The following is a 24,933-nucleotide window of genomic DNA, read 5'->3' as shown; positions in this document are numbered from 1 at the left end:
CTGAACACATCCAGATATGTAGATATATAAATATAAATGAAATATATAAATATGTAGCAGTAACATCTGCATCCAGGACAGTCTGTATGTCAGATACAGGTCAGGTATATCAAGAACTAACAAAACCCATTTCCCAATTTAACGGACATTGCCTAGTGTAATAATACATGTAGGGAATATATAACAGTCAATAAGAATGTAGTGTAAACTATAAGTATATATAAGTTGTTAATGGAGGTATCTTTTTACACCCTACTGTATGTGCATAAACAATGCAATTCCACACCTCATTGGGTATTTCTAATCTCATAACATTTGTTAGAACACATGTCCTATTGGTTTATAAATATCTGCATTTACTTTGATGCATGTGCCCTGTTCACATACCACAATCTTGGTGGCCTGTTGCCACCAATCAATCCTGCATGCTGTTGAAATCTCCACTGTTGTTCTATAAATGCATATGTTATGCTTGCCGTTCAACTGTTGGAACTCTGGTGTGTTGGGTTAATGGGAATACTACTGTATGCTGTTACAACTAAATTGGAATGCTGTTGGCTATTACTAACCCATATTGTCATTAAATCCTCCTAAACATAGAACGTATGGGATGGCCAGTCCCAGTGGACCCACCTATCCCACCTCAGCTGGCGATGGCACTTGGCACCAGCAGGTCCGGTGCCCAGCCTGGGACCTCCTCCTCCATTGGTCCTGTGCCACCTTCGGGTGGAAGCACTGCAGGGGATGGGGCTCATCCCCCCAGTATAAGCGTAGCCATAGGAGGGCCACCTATCACCCTCCAAACAGTCCGGGCTGTGGTGTGTAGGGAGATCAAGTGTTCAGTCACTGATCCTCTATGCCAGCTCAAGGCAAGAGTGGTGCAACTCATGGGTGAGCCTGCCCCTCCTACGCAGCCCCCAGCACAGCCACCCTCTGGGCTGTGAAGGTGCAGTGGTGACTGCTCATGGGTGGGGATCTCAGTTCCACTGTTGCCATCTGTGGGCTCATGGGCTTGCGATTTCCAAACACCCTTCCCCGTCAATGGTGTTCACCCACCCCATGTGTCATATTCCACCCCTGTATGCATCTTGTTTGTCTTGTCTGTTTACCTCCCCAACCTACCTCCCAAAATATACCTACTACCCCTACCCCACATTCCACTCTCACCTGAAAAAAAAAAATGGGCAATCTGCTCCCACAAAAAAATTACGCCCCATACATAGCTGCCCATTTTGCACACATGTCCACTGGACACATAAACTGAAATTTAATTGGCAGTTCAACATACTTCATTGTCCTCACCCCTTTCACAGGGGTGGAAGGTTTCAAATTTCCATCCAAATTACTAGTATATGTACAGCTGTTGCTGTTAAAGAAATGGGCAGCTATGGACCTTCCCTACACCTGTCTAGCACATCCCGAGCTGTTTTCCCTACTGTCTTTCCCTCTTTGTGCCCCTTTGTCACCACTTTCCTATCTCCCCATTTTCTTTTCATTCAAAGAAATGAGCGTGGGCATTAGCGGGAGTAAGCACTTTTAAGCAGTAGTTAGCGGGTTTGCGAAAGTGTGCGCCTGTGTGCGCTTAGCTAAGTATTGCTAAGTGTCATGAAAACCAGCTCAAACCCACTTACAACTGCTTAAAATGGCCTTAGTCACCCTGCATGTGAGGGGTCTTGTTTTGCTCAGCAGCAAAATAAAACACCAATGTCAGTCTTGAATCCCGGACCTTGGACACACTAGACTGCATGAAGTACCACTAAGCCACAGTAGATATACAGCAGGTTGTTGCTGAAATATATATATCATGCATCAGAATGAGTGAATGTAAAGGTAAGATAGGAATGCCATAACACAAAACCTGTTCTGTGGAACTTTACCACCAGTTGTTGTGGAATAGCATTACATGACTGTGATAAAAGAACCAGCCATTTTAGCAGTAAATAATGTTACAGCAGCACTTTACAGCCCCCACCCAGTATCATAGCAGGACAATCCCCACCCAAATGTACAGAATACCTGTGTGTTCAAGGTCCAGCAAGGATGTAGGTAGGCATACTCAGTACTGGAATTGTCCAGTTTTCATGAGCATCCTGTGCTAATGTCAACAAAAAAAAAACACAAACTGTACAGAAGTGAGTACATTAATATCCACAGTATAGCATTTCACAAACAGTTCATGTGCCAAATGAAAACATCTCAATAACTATGTATGTATGGCAGCTAATTGTATAAGTAGAAAATAAACTACATACTCCCATGTATCTTGTGTTAGCATTTGTAGGGGTAAGTACAATTCTACACTGTCAACTGTGTACTGGAAGTGGCAACATTCAGGTCTGAGTACAACATTCAAATCACTGGCTACACCCCTAGCATCAGTTATAAGAAGCATACCAACCTTCTGACTTACACAACGGTGTCCACAGCAAACAAGCATGGTCCCCACTTTGGAAAGCTGAAAGGGCTACACCTACCTGACTTAGCAATTTATAGTATTGGGTTGCTATAACAGTGAGTACTGCAAGTACCACACAGCAGGCTGCATGCATTTGCCAAATGGTGGCCACCAATTGGTGCAGAGGCCATCACATGCACATGTGCACCCATAAAAGCAGGCTGTACGTGATGTCCACACATGCAATCATTTCATTGCAGGTATGGAGGGAGAGAGAGTGAGAGAGAGAGAGACATGGACGCAGATGTAGACAACAGCTGCAGAAAAAAAGAAAAAAGAAAAAAATATATATCGAAAGAAAAAGTAATTTATTGAAAGAAAAAAATAAAAAATAAAAGAATATATTGAAAAAATATATATATTGAAAAAAAAACAATATATTGAAAGAAAATATAATGGAAAAAAATAATATATTGAAAAATAAATAATATATTGAAAAAATATATATTGAAAAAATAATATATTGGAAAAAAAATATTGAAAAAATGTATTGTAAAAAAAATATTGAAAAATAATATATTGAAAAAAAATTATATTAAAAAAATAAATATATCTCAAAAAATAAATAAGATATAATAAATAAATCTATTACAAAACACACGGAAATGACAAATACGAACACATACAAAGGAAAGATATGTAACAGCTATGTATTTACTGGCATGTAGTAGATGTTTATGAAGAGTACTCTACATAGTTTGAATCATCTATATGTGGCAGCAGTACGTATCTATGCACAGATGCCCTGCATAACTACTGGCATGGAAAATCAGTGTGTAGCTGTGTGCAGTGGGATATGACTGTGACATATGTACTTCAGCATTAAATGTCAAACATCTGAACCATGTTATCTGTGTTCTGTACAGTAGTGTGTACAATGTCTGTTTGGGGAAGTAGCGCATACAGTTATATAAAAATGGATGTGACAGAGTACAGTAGTGTGTACAATGTCTGTTTGGGGAAGTAGCGCATACAGTTATATAAAAATGGATGTGACAGAGTAACAAATGCATTATAGTCATATTAATGTGTAGCTTAGCATTGGCAACAGCTGTACCAGGCCAGTATGCTAATCTAGCATTTGCAGCTATATATACACCCTCTAATATTACTGTGTACTCACATGTGACACCTGTTCATGTTGCAGCAAGGCCCAACAGGTCAGTTGTGAGGTACACAAACTTATAATAGTGTGGACCTTGTGTGTGTATGGCACACACATATGGAGAGATCTGTCTGTGTCACATATATTAGCATCTGTACATGTGCATAGAGCAAGGGACATACTGCAACTGTCTGTGAAGGGTGGACATATATATGTTGTTGAAGGTTGTTCTGTGCATATTTCTATGTAGGTTGTAGTGTGTGGCAAACAAGACAGCATACAGGGCTGGCATATGATATGTGGTGGTTAAACACTGTGGGTATGATTCGTCAGGTTTGCAGTGTTGCAGCCAGTGAGGCCTGCTAAAGCTACATGGGCTGAGAACACCTTCAGTGCATTCTGCACAACACTGTGCAATATTATGACATAGCTGTATACCTCACAACCTTCACATAATTGATATCCCCACCATGAAAGGTGGACTGTATATGTGCCTATATGTATATCTATATGTACACCAATGGATGTTTATATGTATGTGTATATATATATATATATATATATATATATATATATATATATATATATACATATATATATATATATATATATATATATATATATATATATATATATATATATATATATATATATATATATATATATATATATATATATATATATATATATATATATATATATATATATATATATATATATATATATATATATATATATATATATAACATTTTATATATATATATATATATATATATAGAGAGAGAGAGAGAGAGGGAGAGAGAGAGACAGGGACATATTTACTGCAACAAATGGCTGGTGACAAAGCCATGGACTCAAGCTCAAAGTTGACACTGCATTGGCATCCCTTCTTGCAAAAACTCTGTACCCATTAACTACCACATAGGTGGTAGTCTACTAAACACCGACGGTGTGATAAGAGACCATGGGACACAGGTGGACAATAGTCTCCCCTCTGATAATCACAGTGCCACACTAGTCATGTCATCTGTCTACGTGGCACACGTCATCACAAAAGGTGTGCCATCCAGGGAAATATAGGTCATTGTCCCCCTCTACTCATCACATATAAAGCCCATTATAGAGTACAATGCCACATGTGGTATGTACCTCACAAGACATCTACAACAACTGGAAATGACATAGACATACCTCACAAAGAGTAATACCGGCCTCAAACAGATGCCCTATGCAGACCATCTCACAAACCCAGAGCTAGACTGTGTCGCATACCGCCTATCCAGAGGTGACCTCTGCCTAACATACTAAGCTATGTCAAACCCAGAGCTGTTGGACATGCTCCACGTAAACAGATCACAATCCCTATGAGCTACACGCTCTGGGGACCTAAATCTTGTGACCTCAATAAACAGCACATGCTGGAGGGATAGATTCCTATCTCAGAGACATCCCATACTTTGGAACAAACCACCTATCAATAGCAAACAAAGCTCCTAATTAGCAGTCATCATAAATAATCCTGATGATTGTATGAGAGATAGGCAATACACCCCGGGAATCCCCTCTGTGGCTCTGCTTGTCAGGGCCATGTGAAACATAATTACCTGTGTGTCAAATGCCAGGATAGTGTATGGCTAGACCTCTATAGGCCCTAGGGCCAATAGCCTATTACCTACCTATGAAGCGATACACACCCACATGTACTTGTTGCAATAATTGCTATGTGAGGTTGACTGAGTGTGATGGTTGGTGAATGTGTCAGAGTTCTCTATATGTGTGATAGCTTAGTGGGAAATAGTTTCTGTCATGGTATTATGTGATTATGTGTCCTAGCTGTGATCCCAGCAAAAGATGTGTATGCAATTGCTAGGCGGAAAAAGCAGTATGCCATACGGTCTGTCATAGTCCCTTGGTGTCGACTGGGGTGTTCCATTGTAAGCTAAAGCAGTACATGTATGCTTATTGAGTGTTACTGCTGGTGAATACAACTCCTGCATGAACTGTAGTACTACCTGAAGCTGTATGCCTAAACAGCACAGTATGGTGTATGTCGACATTTCTTGGAACCACTGTTCTGTGTGTTCACTGTAGCCCTCACAGATTACATACCTCAGGCATAAGTTTTCGTAACTATTGTCACACAGTACTGTATGGTACACAGGTAAATGTATCTGGGTTGCCATACCTTTATGTCTGGAATGTACATCTGATGTGTGTGTGGGTATGCATGTACCATGGCCTCTGTCATATGTGTGTTACAGGATATAGGTACGTATCTAGCAACATGTATAGTGTAGTACAGCAGTATGCCACCTATATTAATGAATGTGCACATTTGTTAGGCAGGGGTTTGCCATCAACGACTAGTGTGGTCTACTAGTAATACTGTAACTGGACTTTACAATCATTGCAATGGATTACATATTTCTTGATGCATTAGCTTGATATATACCAGCTGTGGATAGGTGGTACATTGTGTCACATACAGTGTGCCATGTACTGTTTATAGTCTTACATACTGGTTTATCTTTGTTGCTGTGCAAAACATGGTTTGATATATAGAGTGTGCCAGGCACTGTCAGGCAGTTGTGGGCTGAGCACTGATATGTGGTATTGAAAGTGTGTATCCTCTGACAGCCAATAGGTTGCTATATATGGCAGTTAATTGATATCTGTATTTTAGAATGTTAAGTGTGCCACATGACTTGCTCACACATATTGTTTCATTGTCTTCCAGGGTCATGTCCCACCATCACAACCCCACCTATACCCCGGTAGAGGAGGAACAGATAACAACAAGCCTGGTGCAGCACTATGCCCTGCTGTTCTTCAGAACCAGCCAGGACCAGCATGAGCGGACTGCACTGTGGCAAGATCTTGTCCATAGGGTAAATGACATAGGCATGCATAACTGGACATATGAGCAGGTACACCATCACTGCAGTGATTTAATTAGACATGTCTGGCAGCGTGCGTCTGATATCCGTAGACAGCAGCTTGCCACAGGTGGTGGGGTAGCCATCCATCCCCCCCTTACCAGAGTGGAGGAGCTGCTCCTGAGCCAGGTGGCTCCTGGCCAACAAAAACAAGTAACATATCATCATGGAGGCCAGAGCCACACAGCAAGTTGACACGGAGCATGCAGGTAACATGGCATAGCTGTAGACTACTGTTACCTCTATGGGTAGAGCATGCTTATGTCAGATGTGTACTGTGTAGTTAGAAGATGTGGTGCCTAGTGTTGTGCAATACTAATAATTAGGAATATAATCTGTAGGCCTGTAACTGTCAACCATTGTACTACTGTAACATTGCAAACACACAGTAGCAATGCCACAGTTGTTGCCACTGACAAACTGCCTCATATCCTTGTAGGTCCCTCTGGTGTGACAGCAAGGCAGCAGACCCATGCTGGTGAGTGTGTTCTACATTTAAAATTGCTAATTCTATGTGCATGTCATAGGTGAGGTGTAGGCCATGTACACATATCACACCTACGCATAATGCATGCTGTGCATGTTTGCTGTGAGACTATCCACATCGCAGTAATGTGGGTAGCTGCCTAAAACACATACAATACACAGAGCATCCCACACAATTGTGGCAACAATGTAGTGGACATTGAATAGGTAGAGTCGATACACATGCACACAACATACACAACTTTGTCATACGCAGTACACGTTAACATGCTACACATGGCGTATTCAGACACCCGCTGTAAGGTCACACTCTAGTATCCCAAATGTCATCCACACAGCACACATAATATACCTGAGGGGTAGATGCCTCTCATGTGGCTGTGCGACACTCTTCAACACATAACACATTCATGTTAGGCAATACCCCCTATTGGGCACCATACAAATCCCATGTAACAACTGGCTGTGAAATGGTGAATGTAGCCATGGTACTGCAGTTCCAGTACAGCATGGTATGTGCTGGTCCGGCACACATTAGTAGCATTGAGTGGCCACATGATGCTGCATGATGATGGCTCATGGTACTACACCCCATCCAGTTACAGTGACCACAGTACCACACATTGCATTAACTGCTATGCACCTCAATGTTGTGTGTGTGCAAACATATGCATTGATACACAATATGCATAGTAATCACCATTTGTAGAAAGTGAGACATATATGTCTTGTAATGCTATTGAGTGTATAGGTCACATGACACACACTGTGTATGTGTGATATTTAATGTTGCAGTTGTGTTGTAGCATGCCATGTCATGGCTGGCACTGGCATGTCCACAGTATGTCCTACACTCACCATAACCACTGTACAATGGCTATGTTGAGCAATGGTATTCCATCAGGTATACATGCACCACTCATCCTGTGTGTATACATAACATGCATGTGCTAAACCTGTGTCCACAATTATCTGCTAAAGACAAAGACGCTCTAATCAGAAATGGATATGTAAGTGACACACAGATACACATCCAGCCATGGTATGTATACATGTGAGTGATGGTGCACAGGACATTGCAGAGCTTTTAATACTTGCACAGCAATGTTGTGTCCATGTACATATTGCATTCCAGGGTCAGGCCAATCACTGAACAACAACACACATGCATCAAAGCCATGTATACTGTTATTAGCAAGGGCTGTCTACACCTGCACTGCATGCTGTTGAGCAACACACGTCCTGCATGCTGACACATGTGATATAACTGTTTGCCTTGTGATACTGTACCCCACCATCACCCGCTATTGAGTATGTTCTGGATTGCTGGTGGTGTGTGTGTGTGCTTGTTTTAGTGAGGAGTGCATTTGTGTGCATGTGTGCATGTGTTCATGTGTTCATGTGTGCATGTGTGCATGTGTTCATGTGTTCATGTGTGCATGTGTTCATGTGTTCAAGTGTGCATGTGTGCATGTGTGCATGTGTTCATGTGTGCATGTGTGCATGTGTTCATGTGTGCATGTGTGCATGTGTGCATGTGTTCATGTGTTCATGTGTTCATGTGTGCATGTGTGCATGTGTTCATGTGTGCATGTGTTCATGTGTGCATGTGTGCATGTGTGCATGTGTGAATGTGTTCATGTGTGCATGTGTTCATGTGTTCATGTGTTCATGTGTGCATGTGTGCATGTGTTCATGTGTTCATGTGTGCATGTGTGCATGTGTGCATGTGTCCATGTGTGCATGTGTGCATGTGTTCATATGTGCCAACATCATGTACAGGTCATAAAGTGTGTTTCCTTTCTTCCTCTCACAGGTGCTGACTTTGGGCTGGTTCACTGCAGCGGGGAAACTAATGTGACTGAGCAAAATAGTGATGATGATGATAGGTATGTTGAGGCACAGGCATTTTTGCCAGGGTCTGTCAATGGGCCACTAATCGACAGTACACAAGTGTCCACCACATCCATGCACACAGTCATACTGCCAATTCATCCATCACCAATGCCCTTAGCTGAGGGACAGCGTACAGTCAGCATTGGCCAGGACAGTGTAGTATCCATGGCTCATGCATCCCGACACAGCAGCCATACCCAGATGTCTGGAAGGATACTACATAGGCAGATGTCCAGGGGTTCTTGTCGGGCACTGCTGCTCATCATGCCACTGGCAGATGTGCCACAGGTCTTACAACGTCATACATGTTCCAGGATGTCATGGAGGCACAGGCATGTATGGAATGGTACACCAGACAGGGACTAAGGGCCCAGAGGGCACATAACACTACCATAATTGACAGTATCCGTGACCTAGCAGGTGCCATCCATAGTTACACTGAGGTCACTGATAGACATTGGGGAGAGACATTAAATGTCCTCTGCAATGTCATGTCCATGTGTCAGGACAGTGCAGGACGGTTGAGTCATGGATGTGGATGTATGCCAGCAACATCAGCAGCTGGCAGTCGCTGCGGACGTCACTCAAGTCACAGCCGCTCCCGTAGTGCCTGTACCAGCCCCAGCAATGTTGGGGTGGGCTGTCCATAGAACATCCTAGAAGACCACATACACGTGGCTCTGGACAGTCCCAGCAGGGACTATCATTAGTCTATTTTGTTTTGTTAGTTTTTCTGTATGTATCTCACTCACTTTTTTTCCCTCCCCCGCTACTGAAAATGGAAATTTCTCCAGCTAGACTAGCCCGGTCAACAAATGTAAAATAAAAAATAAATAATAAACATTGGTCCAGTGTACATCCATCTACCTCTGGGGATAGTACCCAGACTGGCTTAGTTTCTGATAGTGTCAGTAGCACCCCTGCCAGGTACAGGTACCGTATCCATGGGCAGAGATGATGATCTGTAAAGCCTGGCAGGTACAGTCTGTGGCTGTCCCACAAATATCCATATATGGCAGCCACATGGTGGAATTGTGTGCATGCAGACACACACACACATGAACCAGACACCTAGGGATAACACATACCCACACACATTACATCAACATTGGCCCATAGCAGTACTCTTGCCCCTCACACACACACACACACACACACACACACACACACACACACATACATGTCGATTGGATGGCTCACTGTAGGCCTCTGGCAAAGCAACAACACAGCCTGTGCATATGATGAAATCTGTGCCACCTCCTGTCATCTATAACATCGATGCAGGAACAGGCTACCATGGTGCTGATGCACAGGATGACTTTATAGCAGTATAGCAATGTTACCATGTTGTCAGCAGTAGAGTGTAATGATATGCTTGAAGGTTTAGCTGAGCAGGCATGATGCATTAAAGGTATGATTGTCATTGTAGTATTGTTTACACCAGTGTTAGTTAAAATAGTGTATTGTCTGCCCACGTGCCACTTGGCTGATGTGTGTAGTATTGGCAGCATGTGTTAGAGAGTGGACAGTATGTGTGGGATGTGTGTAGCACAGATTTGCAGGTGTACATCTGTGAACATGGTGGAGGTGCACTGTCTGCATGTACATGCATAGTGGACACATGGGCAGGGTGACATGCCCTCTATTACACAGTGGCCAGTATGCATTGTACTACACACATTTCGGAACCTGACTACACATGTGTGTATGGCATGGCTTGACACTGTGCTGTGGGTGATACTGTTACTATCTGTCATTTTTCTGCATTCTGGTAGTATACATAACTTAAACAGCCTGACCATAACCAATCGTTAGATAATGTCTTCACAACTGACACACAGCTGTAGGACACACAGCAACATTTGGATCCTTCAGGTACTATACTATGCCAGTAACCAGTGGTATTCACCTGCATCCATTACTGAGACCACTCCTGTTTGGCATATAGCTCTCTTAGGTACAAGCAATCACAGTAGGGATATGTCCGTCCACGTCTGGTAATGCATACTGTGGCCTATAATGCATTCTCCAAATGACACACACATCCTCCACAAGGGTATCATACAGACAGATACCTGTTGTCAAACCCATGCTGTAAAGCTATTAGCCAAACTAAGCATAGTCATCCACCTTTATGGAACATAGTATCCCCACAGTACCACATAGGTAGTAGCCACCAACATGATGAACAGGTACCGATGTGTACATGCAACCAAGTGTTACGTCATCTCTCCTTTGATAATCACATTTCCTAAGGTATTTTGAAATACCTCGGTGGATCACATAAGGAATAAGGGGTCTGCATGCATATCCACAAAGGTTGCTGTACACCTATAATGAATAGTCATCATTGACAGACTTTGCTGCATTAGAACAGGTCTGACATATACCTCGGCCATAAACCCTCACTCACACAATTCAATAGAAACTGTAATGAGTGTGTGTGTGACACGGATGACCTAGGCCAGGGATCACTGTAGTGGCTGGCCTTGTCACAAGCATACAGATGTGGCCTAAGGTCTGGGAAGCAGCAGCACAGTCTGGCAAAGATGACAGTTGTGTTCTTGGTGAAAGCAGGGTTCACACATATGCAATAATTGAGGTAACATGTACGTATATGTATTTGCCACACAGCTACCTCACATGCAATACATACTGATATGTCATACAGTAGTAAAAGCAAAACCCACAACACCTTGACCAACAGTGTCAAACACACTCACCGGATTCAAACCCCTACTTAACTGGTTTATGATACTACAGGAGTACGCATTTACAAGATACGCTATACACATTATTGTGAGTTCACTTTTCCACAGGTATATTTGTAGGATGGTGAGATCATCAGACATGACAAAGATTAGTATACCACTTTTAAGGTGTATGAGTACTCTTCAAAAGGTTGCTCCTCTCCAAGGAGATCACACACAAAAAGACACGCACTTGTCAAGTCCAGGATTCAAACCCCTACCTAACTGGCTTAAGATACTACAGGAGTACGCATTTACACGGCGCACTATATACATTACTGTACTTTCTATTTTCCACAGGTATATTTGTAGGTTGGTGACATCATCAGACTAGACAAAGTGGGTTACATTAGGTGAAATTGGGTGGGCTACGTAGAAGGAATGTCTAAACACTTTAGCCATGTGATCATCAAAGGAGAGTTTACAATCTAACTGTGTCCCCAGGGCCTTCATGACTTTCTCCATACATACTGGAATACCAACTATGTGGTAATTTGTTTGCACTTTGTTTTAGTCAAAGGGGATGACTATGCATTATTTGGCATTCTGCTTGGGGCATTTTTTTGACACAAGGTATCTGTCTCTGTAAGCCCCTTCTGGAGGATGTGTGTGTCAGCCATAGAGTCGATTATGGACCACAGTTAAGAGTCATCTGCAAACCTGTTCAGCCATACTCCTCCCGTGCTTGCCTGTACCTCTGAGCAGTGTCCACTGAACAGGTGAAGTCCCAGGGCCAAGACCTGTGGGATGCCATTTGTGACTGTCTTAAACTCAGACATGGCACCCACAACTCTGAACATATGTGTATGATCTGTGAGCCACTTGGCCACACATCCTGCGACATAGCTGTTGATGTTCAGGCTGGTAAGCGTGTCCATGATGACAGAGTAGGGAATGGTGTAAAAAGTCCTTAGTGAGGTCCAGGTGGGCTGTGTGGACTACTTTCACCTCCATCTATGCCCTTGGTAACTGTTTGAAGTAAGTCAACTATGTTTAGGAGGCAGGATCAGCCTTTAACAAGGTGAGGTTGTGTAGAGTCCAGTGTCTGGAGGTCCCCAATTTCACTATTTATGGGTTCCATGACAATTTGCTCAATAGCTTTGTAGACCAGGCTGAGTAGACATATAGGGCAATGGTTTCCAGGTTCTGTTGTGGCACCCCCTTTGTGGGGCTGGATGACTGTTAGTGTATGCCATTCTTTGGGTACAACACTGTGATACGATTGAGTCTGGGCAGTGAATGTAGGTGAGGGTGTAGTTCCTTTTGGGCCTAGTGTAAGACGGAGCGTGGGACACCATCCAGTCCCACTGATGCTGTGTTCTTGGCTTTGGAGAGGGCTGTCTTTACCTGCATGTCCATAACGTCTGGGGCTCTGCATCCTTCTGTGATGGACACAGGCCCTTTTGGGGGTGATGGGGGGAAGTTTGCACTGCACTTGTTCCCCAGGATGTGGCCAATGAAAGTTGGTTCAGTGTATTCCTTGCTATTTGTCAGTAGCTGACAGCATATTTGGAAGTTGACACCTACATGTCTGGTATAGCTACCACAGGCTTTGTGGTTGTTATTCTTACAGTCCTTGGCAATTTGTCTTTTGAAAGTGTCCTTGAATTATTTTATGAGCGATCATTGCTTCTTTCTAATAATGATCATTGATGCCTTTCCTTTAGTGAAGTTGGCTCTATCAGGTGTTAGTTTCCTCCTTCTGTTGTCTAGCTTATTTATGGGCAATGACCACCAGATTGTTTTCTTATTTTTGGAGGAGTGCATCTTGGTTTTATTTGTGATGTCTCGATCCATGCATCCCTGTAGATGCTCATAGGATGCACTTGTAACTGATTCAGCAGATTGTATACCATTATCCTACAGCAAGAGGTCTTTGGAACTTTCCACTTTTGTCTTGGGACGTGTGCAGTTTGCTTTTGAAAATGTCTTCACAGTGGTTTCATTGACTGGGTGGGGGGTGGGATGTGGATGTCCAGTGTGATTACTTTATGATCTGATATTACCAGTGAGGGTTTTATCTCTGTTGTGGAACACTGGTACCCCATGTTGGTGATGATCATGTCCAATATGGTGTCACCTCTAGTGGACATGGTGACCAGCTGTTCCAGGGTGTTAGAGCTTTTAAACTCTAGGAAACATTGGGCAAAGGATGTTGTACACAAGTAATTATCCCACTCAATGTTTGGGTAGTGGTAATCACCTCATATAATGGTGTTTGATAGGACCTTTATATTTCCACTGTTCTCAGGAATACTGAGTGAGGTTCCTGTGATAAGGTAGGTAATCTGTAGCAGGCTACAATCTGATGATCAGCTTTGCCCAATGTTAGTTGCACTTGCATGGTCTCCAAGGCCTCATGCTGTGCCACTAACCTGAAGTTGTGGGTATCCATAAGGTAAATGGGTACACCCCTTCCTTTTTTATTTCACTCATGGTTTTGTGTCCGAAGATCAGATAGATTGTGAGTGTTTTACGTGGAGCATGTCTAACAGCTCTGCGTTTGACATAGCTTTGTATGTTAGGCAGTGAACACATCTGAGTAGGCGATATGCAAGGGAGTACAGATGGAGCATTTTGAGATGGTCTGTGTATGGCATGTATTTCTGGCCACTAATGCTCTTTGTAAGGTATTGCTGCAGGCTTTCCAGTTGTTGTAGTTGTCTTGTGAGGTACATAGCAAAAGCGGCATTGTACTCTATTATAGTTCTAGTGAGTGATGAGTAGTGGGGAACAATGTCCTCTTCTATTCTCCATGAGACACATTTTGTGATGAGGTGTGCCACATAGCAGAGTTTCCTGACTACTGTGGGGATGTGATTATCACAGTTGTGTCCAGTGTCCACCTGTGACCCAAGGTCTTTTGTCACACTTTCAGTGTTAAGTATACTACTGCCTATGTTGTAGTTCTTGGCTACAGAGTTTTTAACAAAGGGGATGACAATGCACCTTTTGGCATTGAGCTAGAGCCCATGGCTATGACAACAGCCATCTGTCTCAGTGAGGCCCTTTTGTAGAATGTCCACATCTTTAGTGTTTACAATTATGGCTCCTAGTTTGCAGTCCTCTGGAAACTTCAGTTGCCACAGACCTTCCATGTTAAAGTTTACTTCAGGGAAGTAGATACTAAACAGGACAAGACACAGGACTGGACCTTGTGGTACTGCACACATCACTGGTCTAAAGTCATACTTGGAGTCTGCTACTTTCACAGTGTGTGTTCTGTCAGTAAGCCTGTTGGCAGCACACCTTGTGACATAGCAATTTATACATAGTTTAGTGGGTTTATCTAAATTTCCAGAGTGTGGGGTGGTGTTGTAAGCTGTGGCAGGATCAACATAGGCTGTGTGAACCACCTTACCCTTCTCAACAGTTCTGTTGACTGCTTCAATGTCATCTATCAGGTTTAGGTGACATGATCTGCATTTTACAAACCCAACATGGTTGTGGTCCAGGGTTTGGGGATTACAAATGTAATTTTTTATATGTTGTATGATGATACATTCCACGGCCTTGAAGACCGGGCTCGTCAGGCTAATGGGGCGCTAGTTCCTGGGGTCCATGGTGTCTCCACACTTGTGTGGTGGGATAACCATCACTGTACACCTGTCAACAGGCACAAAACATGAGTTGAGGCTATGACTGCACATGGTACGTCAGTGTGGTGCCTGTTCGTTCAGTGGTTTGTGTGGAACACAGCCTGTAAAGTTATCTGGTCCCATGGCCACTGTGATACTGGCTTTAGAGAGTGTTTTTTACCTGTGCAGCCATGATGACAGCAACTTTGCAGTCTTCCATTATAGAGATGTGTTCTTTTATGGGTGAGAGGGGGGTACAGTTAACACTGATCCTATCTGCCAGGATGTTGGCAATATCAGTTGGGTCTGTATATTTAGTGCCATTGAGCTGTAACTCAGAACAGATCTGAGTGTAGCCATGAAATGGACCTGTCTGTTGAGCAGAGATCTCCTGAGTAGACAGTATGCAACAGAGTACAGTATTGGGTTACATTCAGTCTTGTTGCATAGGGCAACTGTTTGATGCCAGTAATCCTCTTGTTAGGGTACTTCAGTGGTCTTTATGGCTGCTGAACGTGCCTAGTCCGATTCATCACAAGTGTGTTGTGGTACTCCCTGACGGGTCTGATGACTGACGAGTACTGGGAGCCTCCTTTGACCTACATGCACAGACCTTGGCAGTTTGTGTGAACACATAGCATGATTTTCTGACAACTTTGTGAATGTGTTTCTGGAAGTAGAGATGTCTATCCACATTTGTCCATAGATCCTTTATTATCACCTCCGTATTTGGCATGTGTGTGAGCATGCCCAGTATGACCTTTCAGTACGTTGTTGCCTGACATTTGCTTCATTTTTTAAGTGTGTGAGCATGCCCAGTATGACCTTTTAGTGTGATGCTGTATGAAATCCACTACATTTGTTGGAGTGTGTGAGCACGCCCAGTATAGACATTTATACTATATGTGTATGGAAAATCAAGTTGTATTTTTACAGTAGGCCTCACCTTTGTGTCATAGATCAACAGGGATTATGCTGTGCCTGCAGGGCTTCCATGAGACACTTTGCCTAGACTTATCTGCATTTCTACATACAGGTGGGACAGCTATTCTTTGTACATTTCTACCCAGGGGCACACTTGATTGTTACTGTGGGTGTACATATGATGAGGGGTTCACCTGAAACTTATACACATTTGCTATGCCTGCACTGCTATGTACGGTACACCATTTCAGTCTGCAGTGTTGCCTATCATACTTGCTTGAGGCATACTTCTGTACTACACTTCTTAGCGTTCAATGCCACATATATTAGATTGCAACTTCATAGCCTACACAACCCACATCACACCGCCTGGCCTGATGTTCTCTGTCTGCATAGGCCTGTGGAGGAGGTTACCCATATGCGTTATTAGGGGCATGTTACAGCATTTCTTTGTGTCTGCATTACTGTACAATTGTCCTGCTGTATCGGTGCTACTGAAATGCTATCATGGCTTAGTGGTTCAGTACTGTGATTATAGTGCACAGTATCCAGGGTTCGAGCCCTGTCACTGCTTTTTATTTTCATGCTGGGCATACCAGACTTAAGGGACAGTAAAGCTAATATGAGCATGTTTACCTGTCTTTACTCAACTTTTGCACGACTTTGCCCGACCTTGCCCAACATTGCTCAAAGTTGCCCAACATTGCGCTAGTTGGCACGGGCAATTTTGTTTACATATACTAGATATTTGTAAATGTTGCTTACTACTGCTTTATATTGCTTAAAACATGGCAGTCATGCCTCCGGTAGGATGCACATACTACACTCCCTATACATGTTTGGAAACAGGAAGTGTCAAGTTAGGCATCCCTTTTATTTTATGTGCGAGTCAGAGAGAGATATCATTTCCAGGGTTCCTACTGAGCCAGTGTATGTGCTATGCGTTGCCTCTTTGCCAAGGCCAAGGCATACTGGGCACGCCTCCTTCTGCCTACTGAGGCAGGCTCAGGTTGTTTCTCCTCCGAGTCACGCTGTGCCTGTGCAGGCCTTGGCAATGGTGGAGGGCCGTTGGCCCTGTCCCATGCTGTTCCTGCTGCAGGTGTTTTCACAGGATCATATTGTGTAGCATGGCACATACCATGACAATTTGGGACCATGTAGTTGGTGAGTACTGCAAGGCTCAACCAGATGTGTCCAGGCACTGGAACCATGACTTGAGCATCCCAAACACACTCTCGATTACATTTCGTGTTTGTGTGTTTGCCTCATTATGGAGTTCTTATTCAGGTTTGTGTGCATTTCTGATGGGTGTCATCAGCCACGGCTCCAGTGCGTATACAGCATCCCCCACTAGGTGACCGTCAGGGATGTCCCCATTGGCAAATGTCTGGTACAGCTGTGTTAGATGCCAGATATGGGAATCGTTGTAGCTTCCAAGGCAGCCAGCACACACATTCAGTATTATGCCCTGGGCATCGCACATGACCTTGCAGTTGGTGGAGTGGAAGCCCTTGCGGTTGATGTAGGCCCTACCCCGCTGACCGGCTGGTGCTTAAATGTGTATGTGCGTGCAGTCAATTGCACCCACTACCTCAGGGTATTCCGCTATTTGCTGGAAGAGATGCATATTGCTGGCCAATACCTCACAGGAATTGGGGAAATATACATGATCACCGACAAGTGCTGACATGGCATTCAGGAACTGTTGCAGTACCCTGGATGCTGATGCCTGTGAAATCCACATCATATCACCAGTTGGCCTCTGGAAGGTACCTGTTGCTAAGTATTCTTAGGCCATCACATACCTTGGTTTCCACTGGGATGGGTTCCCCTCTGTTGGTTCTGTGTATGAGGCGTGGACTGCACAGCTCAACAATTTGCTGCAGGAGCTCTCTGTCCACTCTATAGCACTCGACTATCTCCAGCTCATGTAGCCCCTGGTAGGTTACCCTGGGTCTGTACACTCTTCTCCGTCTCCTCACTGTGGGTTGCTCAGCAACATTCACAATAGCACCACCCTCAGCATCTTGCACATGGTACAAGCCCTCTTCATCAGGCAATTATACCATACAAAATTGTTCACTTAAACATAAAAACGTTTTCACATTCATGAAAATTGTAAATAGTTTAGATGTATGACTCAAGGTGGCATTCATACTGAGGAGAGGAAATTTGAAGATGGGCAAAATCTTTACAGTGGGATAAAGTCTCCGTATGTGCTACACATTGCAGCTTACATTAATGGGATAAAGTGATTCATTCATTCTTGTCAAACAGCACTTTTTTTTCTTGCCCGGGGTGCCCTCTTTATGCAACTTTCATATTCTTCCTGACTCTGCATGGATTCTTGCCACATTTTTCTGTGGCCTCCTAGAAGTTCCCAGGCATATACCCTATATTTTGCCTAAAATGTGTGTAAGCATGTGCATGCTTTGCACACTGGTATATCATTCACAATTTGTTCCATCCCTTGTAGCCATTTTTGCTGATCTCAGCTCAGACTCCCTAGCAGCCTTGAGTGGCATAACAAAGGTAGTAAAATTATGAATGACTGCATTCATTATGCAGACTAGAAGGTCTGTATGATAATAATGGATATATCTCAATTGTCCAGATGTTCACCTTATATTCTGGTCTATTCTTCCAATAAATGTGGTTTTCTGGCAAATAAATGTGGGTTGGTGTCACTAAATAATGACAGAAATTTGATTTTCAGAATTCATATCTTTCAGAAAATGCATGATAACAGAACAATTATGATTCTAACAAATTTACAAAAGGAATCATTAAAATCCTTGCCTGATTTTTGACATTTGTCTCGCAATTATTTTTTGCTTTCTACAGATGTTTACAATGATGAAGAACACTAAACCATGCTTAAGTTATGGTCCAGAATACAGATGTCAACATTACTGACATTATTAAGATCCTGGTAAATGATGCTTGGGAACAAACAAATGTGTACAAGGACATCTTTAGTTAGAGGTTAGAGGTTAGAGAGAGTTAAATGGAGGTGGGGAAGGGGTTGTTGGGGATGGAGATTAGAAATAAATGGAGGTTTGATTAGACTCTGGAAGGGTTCATTTATTAGGGTGAGGTTTATAGGAAGTGAGGTAGTTGTAGGGTGAGACTTAGCTGTTTTATGTGAGTGTAGCTGAGAAGGGGAATCATATTTAGGCATGATCGTGTTAAAGCAAGTGTTACATCTGAGATGACCTGTTTGTATTTCTGGAGAACAGGTAGGCTTAGGATTAATGGTAGATGGCTGGTTATAGGAGGCTGCTGGTTTGTATTTTTTCTTCCTCTTCTCCTTGTTGTTGGTTTTCCCTGTTAAGTGTTTTGGGAGAATTTGGGTATAGATGGGGGGTATTTGTGTCTGATGCCATGGGGAGTTAAGTTTGTCTGTGAATTATTTTCTTGTTCGAGTTTTAGTGCAGTATTGAGTAGGGGTGGCCTTGCATTCCACATAGGTTCATAGGTTCATAGGTGTGTACTAGGCTAATGGCCCTGGAGCCTTTACAAGTCTAGCCCATAGGATTACCCTGGCATCATGCCACCCAACCTTAGTTCCCATTGCCTCTGTCAAGTAGAACCACTGCAGTGATCCCCGGGGTGAATTTTCTATTTCCTATCCACTCATCAAGATTTCTCTTGAACAGGGCCAGTGAGGTTCTCTGTTTTACATGTATGGGAAGTTTATTCCATAGCATGGGCAGTCCCTGGGTTATAAACCTGTCCCTCCAACACATTATGGTGAGTGTGGTAATGAGGTTGAGGTCTCTGGAGCATGTGGTGTCGAGGGATTGGTATTTCTTTAGATGTAGCATTTCTAACAGAGCTGGGTCAGACATGGCTTTGTAAGTCATGCAGAGCTCACCTCTAAGTAGGTGATATGAGACAGAAAATATTTGGAGTTTTTTGAGTCTGTCCATATAGGACAAGTTTTTAAGGCCTAGGATCCTCTTTGTGAGGTAGTTTTGTGGCCACTCCAGTTGTTGCAGGTGTCTAGTGAGGTACATGCCAAATGGGGCATTGTACTCGATGATTGGCCTAATGAGGGAAGAGTAGAAGGGGACAATGACCTTTTCTTCCTGGATGCAAAACCCTTAGTAATGAGAAGTGCCACATAGAAGGACTTTCCACAGTGGCAATGCGGTGGTCAAAAGAAAGGTTGCTGTTAACCTGTGTTCCCAGATCTCTTATAATGCCTTCTGTGTTCAGTGGACTACCATCAATGTGGTAATACATAGGAACTGTTTTTTTCTCAAAGGTGATGATGGCACATTTTTTGGCATCGAGCTTAAGGCCATGGTTCTGACACCAGTTGTTAGTCTCAGTGAGGCCTTTCTGTAGGATGTCAACATCACTTGGGGAGTTAATAGTAGCTCCCAACTTGCAATTGTCTGCGAACTTTGTCAGTCAGAGTCCCGTCATGTTTGCCTGGACTTCTGAGAAGTAGCTACCAAACAGGAGAGGAACCGGGACTGATCCTTGAGGGACTCCACTTGTGACTGGTCGACAGTTTGACTTGGAGTCAGCTACATTTACACTGTGGGTTCTATCTCTGAGCCAGTTTGCAACCCACCTAGTGATATAGGGGTTGATGCCTAGCTTAGTGAGTTTTTCTATGATTCCTGAGTGGGGGATAGTATCAGTGGTCTTGGCCAGATCAAGGTAGACTGTATGAACTACCTTGCCTTCATCCACAGCTCTGGTGACTGACTCAAAGAAGTCGACCAAGTTGAGCAGGCATGATCTACCCTTCACAAAACCAAACTGTGTTGGATCCAGAATTTGGAGATTCCCTATATCCTTATTTATTAGGTCCATAATGATGCATTCCATAGCTTTGCATATCAGACTTGTCAGGCTGTTGGGGTGATAATTCTCAGGGTCTGTAGTCACTTGTGCTTTGCGGAGATGGATGACTATATCAGTGTGCCACTCGGTAGGGACAAAGTATGAGCTGATCATTTCATTAGGCAGGGCTTATGTTGTGGGGTTCCTGGTATTCACAAGTTGTTTGGTAGTTGTATTTTTGAGATATCAGGCTGTGTCAGCTGAGAGATTTTGGGTGTGTGGCATACTTCTCAACTTCTCATTGCAAGAAATCTGGTCAAAGCTAGAAAAAATAGGGGACAAAAGCTCAAAAATAGGGACAAATTTTAAATATTGCTCTTATAAACTTAGAAAGTTGATAGAATGACAGATTTTATATTATTATATATTTTCTGAAGGATATGAAGTCTGAAACTCAAATAGCTGTCATTTTTTAATATTATTTAGTGATTTCAATTGTCAAAGATTTGCCAGAAAACCACCAGTTTTATGAGGAATGGACCAAAAATAAGAGACAAAAATCTGGACATTCTGAGAAAATCTGGACAGTTCAGAGGTATGCGTGTGGCTTAGACCCCTTGTTGGTGTCAGTTATTTCACTGGCAATCATTTGGTGGTGGTGCAAGTGTTTTTCAATAAGGTAGGGTTTGAGGGGTTTATTGGGGGAAGGTGAACAATGGAATGGTTGGTTTGCTGCTTGGAACAGTCCCTGACGTAAAGTGCGTGATGAGGAGTCAGGAGCCATCCTCATATAACGGCTGTTACTGACCATGCACAGCGAGGCATTAATGGTCATTGGGAGATTGGCTGACTTTCTGATACAAGGTATAGGAGTGCCATCTGCCTTCACTGCATGGACGCTAGGTAGAGCACCATTCCAGTTGTACTAAAAACAAACAAAACAAACAAACAAACAAATGACCCACCATATCTTTCAACTGTACAGATTTTCAGAGTGTCTGGATTATTGCTTCACATTTTCTGGTCCATTTTTCATAAAACTGTGGTTCTCTGGCAAATTTGTGACAAACCATTAAATACTTGAATTTGGAAATAATGACAGGCATTTTAGTTTTGGACTTCATGTCCTTTGGAAAACTCATGCTAATGCAACATTTGCTGTCTATTCAGGGGTTTGAAAATTGTTCCTATTTTTTGAGCTTTTGCTACACTTTTATTTATGGCATGATCCAGACTTCCATTCTAAGAGGTTGAGAGGTATGCAACAAACGACAGGCAAGAGGAGAAGAATGGGAAAGCAGCAGCAGGAGAGCTCAAATATGGACACATTTTGAACATTGCTCTTATAGGTTGTGAGTGTTTGAATGATAGGAATTGGGTTGGCAGGCAGATGTGAGGTTGGAGGTTCAAGTGGGTATCATTATTTAGTTGCTGTACTCCTGAGGTCATCCTAGTGATTAAAAAAAATTAGAAGATGAAGGAAATAAAGTTTTAGGATGAATAGACTAAATGATATGGGTAAGGCACCTGGACTTTCTGTGGAGGTCAGACAGTTGTGAGGAATGGGCAGGAAGCTTAGTCAGTAGGTGGATTAGATGGAGGGGGAGGTTGGCATATTGGTTAAGGTGACTACTGGGGGAGAAGGCTATGGACACTGGATGGGGGGTCTTTCACATAGGGTAATCTGAAGTCTTAATGTGTCTCTTCTTTGTTGCAGATGGCAAATGTACAGAGTTTGTGGCAGAGGTGTGCGTCCATTGTGTCACAGGCAGAAGAGCTGTTCCAGGAGGTGCCTAATGCTGATTCCATGATGGCAGATAAAGTGATCGAGTCCAGTCGGAAGAAACAACATCTGGCAGTGAAGATCAGGTCAATTGCTGAAGGAAGATGGGCACGACAGTTGAGAGATGTGGTTGCAGTGGATCTTCCGACTGTTGCAGTGGTGCAAGACAGAGTGGCAGGTAATGGTGTACTGTTGTGAGTCCCATTAGGCAAAGCAGATTTGGAGTGTGTGGGGAATAAATATGGGATAGCTGAGGACAAGATTTAACAAGGTTGGGTGAAGCTGTAGGGTCTATGGGTGATATGCAGAGGTGTTAGAGCTGGAAGAGGGTGAAGCGGTGGGAAGGATAGTGTTGGGTGTCTGTAGGGAACTTGGGGTCATCTGTGGGAGGGGATAGGATCATTCTTTGAAGTTGAGTCAGATTTTGGCATATTGCCAGGTGATTGGTTAGCTACATGTCCTTTTGAGCAATGGGTAGGGGCAGTTTTTCTGACTCCACATTCCATACTCAGTTAAGAAGAAGATTTGGATTGGGGTATGTTGATGCTTTTGAATTAATGGTTGCAGAATGGGTTCAGCAATTGCTGGAGTCAGAATCAGTGAATAGGAAGGACCTTTTGGCAGCTTTAGCAGCTTTGGGGAGGAGGAGAGTAGTGAGGCTGTGACCTCAGATGTGGGATAATTGGGTGGTAGATGTTTCATGCACTAGATGGAAGTTTGTCTGGAGAAGGATATTTCTTTGGCTTTAGCAATCTTGGCCTACTTTTATACTATTCAGGAGGCTTAGTGTTTGCAGGCGGGGACTGCTTGATTGTGATTTGCCAGAGATTTTGGAAGTGAAAAGCCGTTGATCATTCTCTCCGCTGGGAGGTTAGACACCCGGACATATGGTTAGCTACCATGATGGATAGTTTTAGGGCAGTTAGTAGAGGGGTAAGGGTAGCAGGAGATGGGTGGAGTACAATGGGCTTTTAATGCAGAACATTGCTTATAGGTAGGGTGTAAGTTCTTGCATGCTTTTTCAATGTGTGTGGGGAATCATCCAGTGGTATAGTGAGGTTGGAAGTAGGTTAATTTGGTGACTCTGGGTTTTGCTTTCCCCTGATGTGGGTATTTTATCTTCTTCTGGTCTGAGTTTTCAGAATTTTTGAGGTAGGGCAAATTTTCGAGGGCTACAGGCAAGTGTGTCTTTTCTGGGGTCGAGTGGATCACTGCGGATACTTTCTTCCATTAAGGTGCAAGTATTGCAGAGTATCCTCCTGCAATTTTCAGATTCTTCTCTTAGGGAAAAAATTCAGATGCTATGGTCAGTTATGCATCTTTGGATGATGCCATGAAGGTTATTTGGGGGTTTCAAGATCCTTGGTTGGTGAAGGTAGACATTGAATCTGCACTTCTCCTTTTGCTGGTATGAGAGGCGGAGTGTTCATTATTAGTTATGGTAGCTGGGAACAAATTTTATTTGATAAGGCCATGCCAATGGGATGCTCTGTAGCCAGTGCTGCTTTTGAGATATTTTGCACTGTACTTCAATGGGTTTGACAGCAGAGGTGGATACACAGAGGGTGTTGCATTACCTAGATGATTTATTGATAGTAGATGAGGGGTTTGGGGGAGCATTAAAAGGTTTGTGAGAGTTTTTCTGAACGTGTGATGAGTTTGAGGTCTCAATGGCTAGGCAGAAGTTGGAAACCCCAGTTAAGGCAATTGGATTTCTTGGGTTTATTGGTGGATGCAGAATGTGGGTTGTGTTTCTTACTAGCTGATAAGATAGCCTGTTTGAAGGAGAAGACTAGATGGGTGGTGTGCAAGGATAAGGTGCAAAGTAGGGAGGTTATGGAGCTTTTAGGGGTTTTAAATGTTGTATGTTGGGTAGTTCATCCGGGGCATAATTTTTGTAGGTCACTGGCCTTCTTGTTAAGAGGAGGGAAGAGCAAATATCATTGAGTCAGGATTAGCAAGTTGGTCTGGGGCTGATTTGCCACTTTGCTTGTCCTTTTTGGAGCAGTTTAATGGTGTTTCCTTTTGGCAGACAGATTGGGTTGGTCAAGGGGAACTGTAGTTGTTTACAGATGCAGCTGGGGGTATCGGAATGGGTGTGTATTTTTTGGTAGAAATGGTTTGAGGCTCATTGACCTGCAGATTGAAGGCGTGGGTGGAAAAGGGATGTTGTATTTTTGGAATTAATGTCAATCTGGTTTGTGTCAGTAGTTTGGCAGG

The sequence above is a fragment of the Protopterus annectens genome, chromosome 2.part1 (genome assembly GCF_019279795.1).
Source record: "Protopterus annectens isolate FY-2018-M chromosome 2.part1, PAN1.0, whole genome shotgun sequence".
In the NCBI taxonomy this organism is placed as follows: Eukaryota; Metazoa; Chordata; order Ceratodontiformes; family Protopteridae; genus Protopterus; species Protopterus annectens.
The sequence above is the reverse complement of the archived record's forward strand: the minus strand, read 5'-3'. Positions refer to the sequence as shown.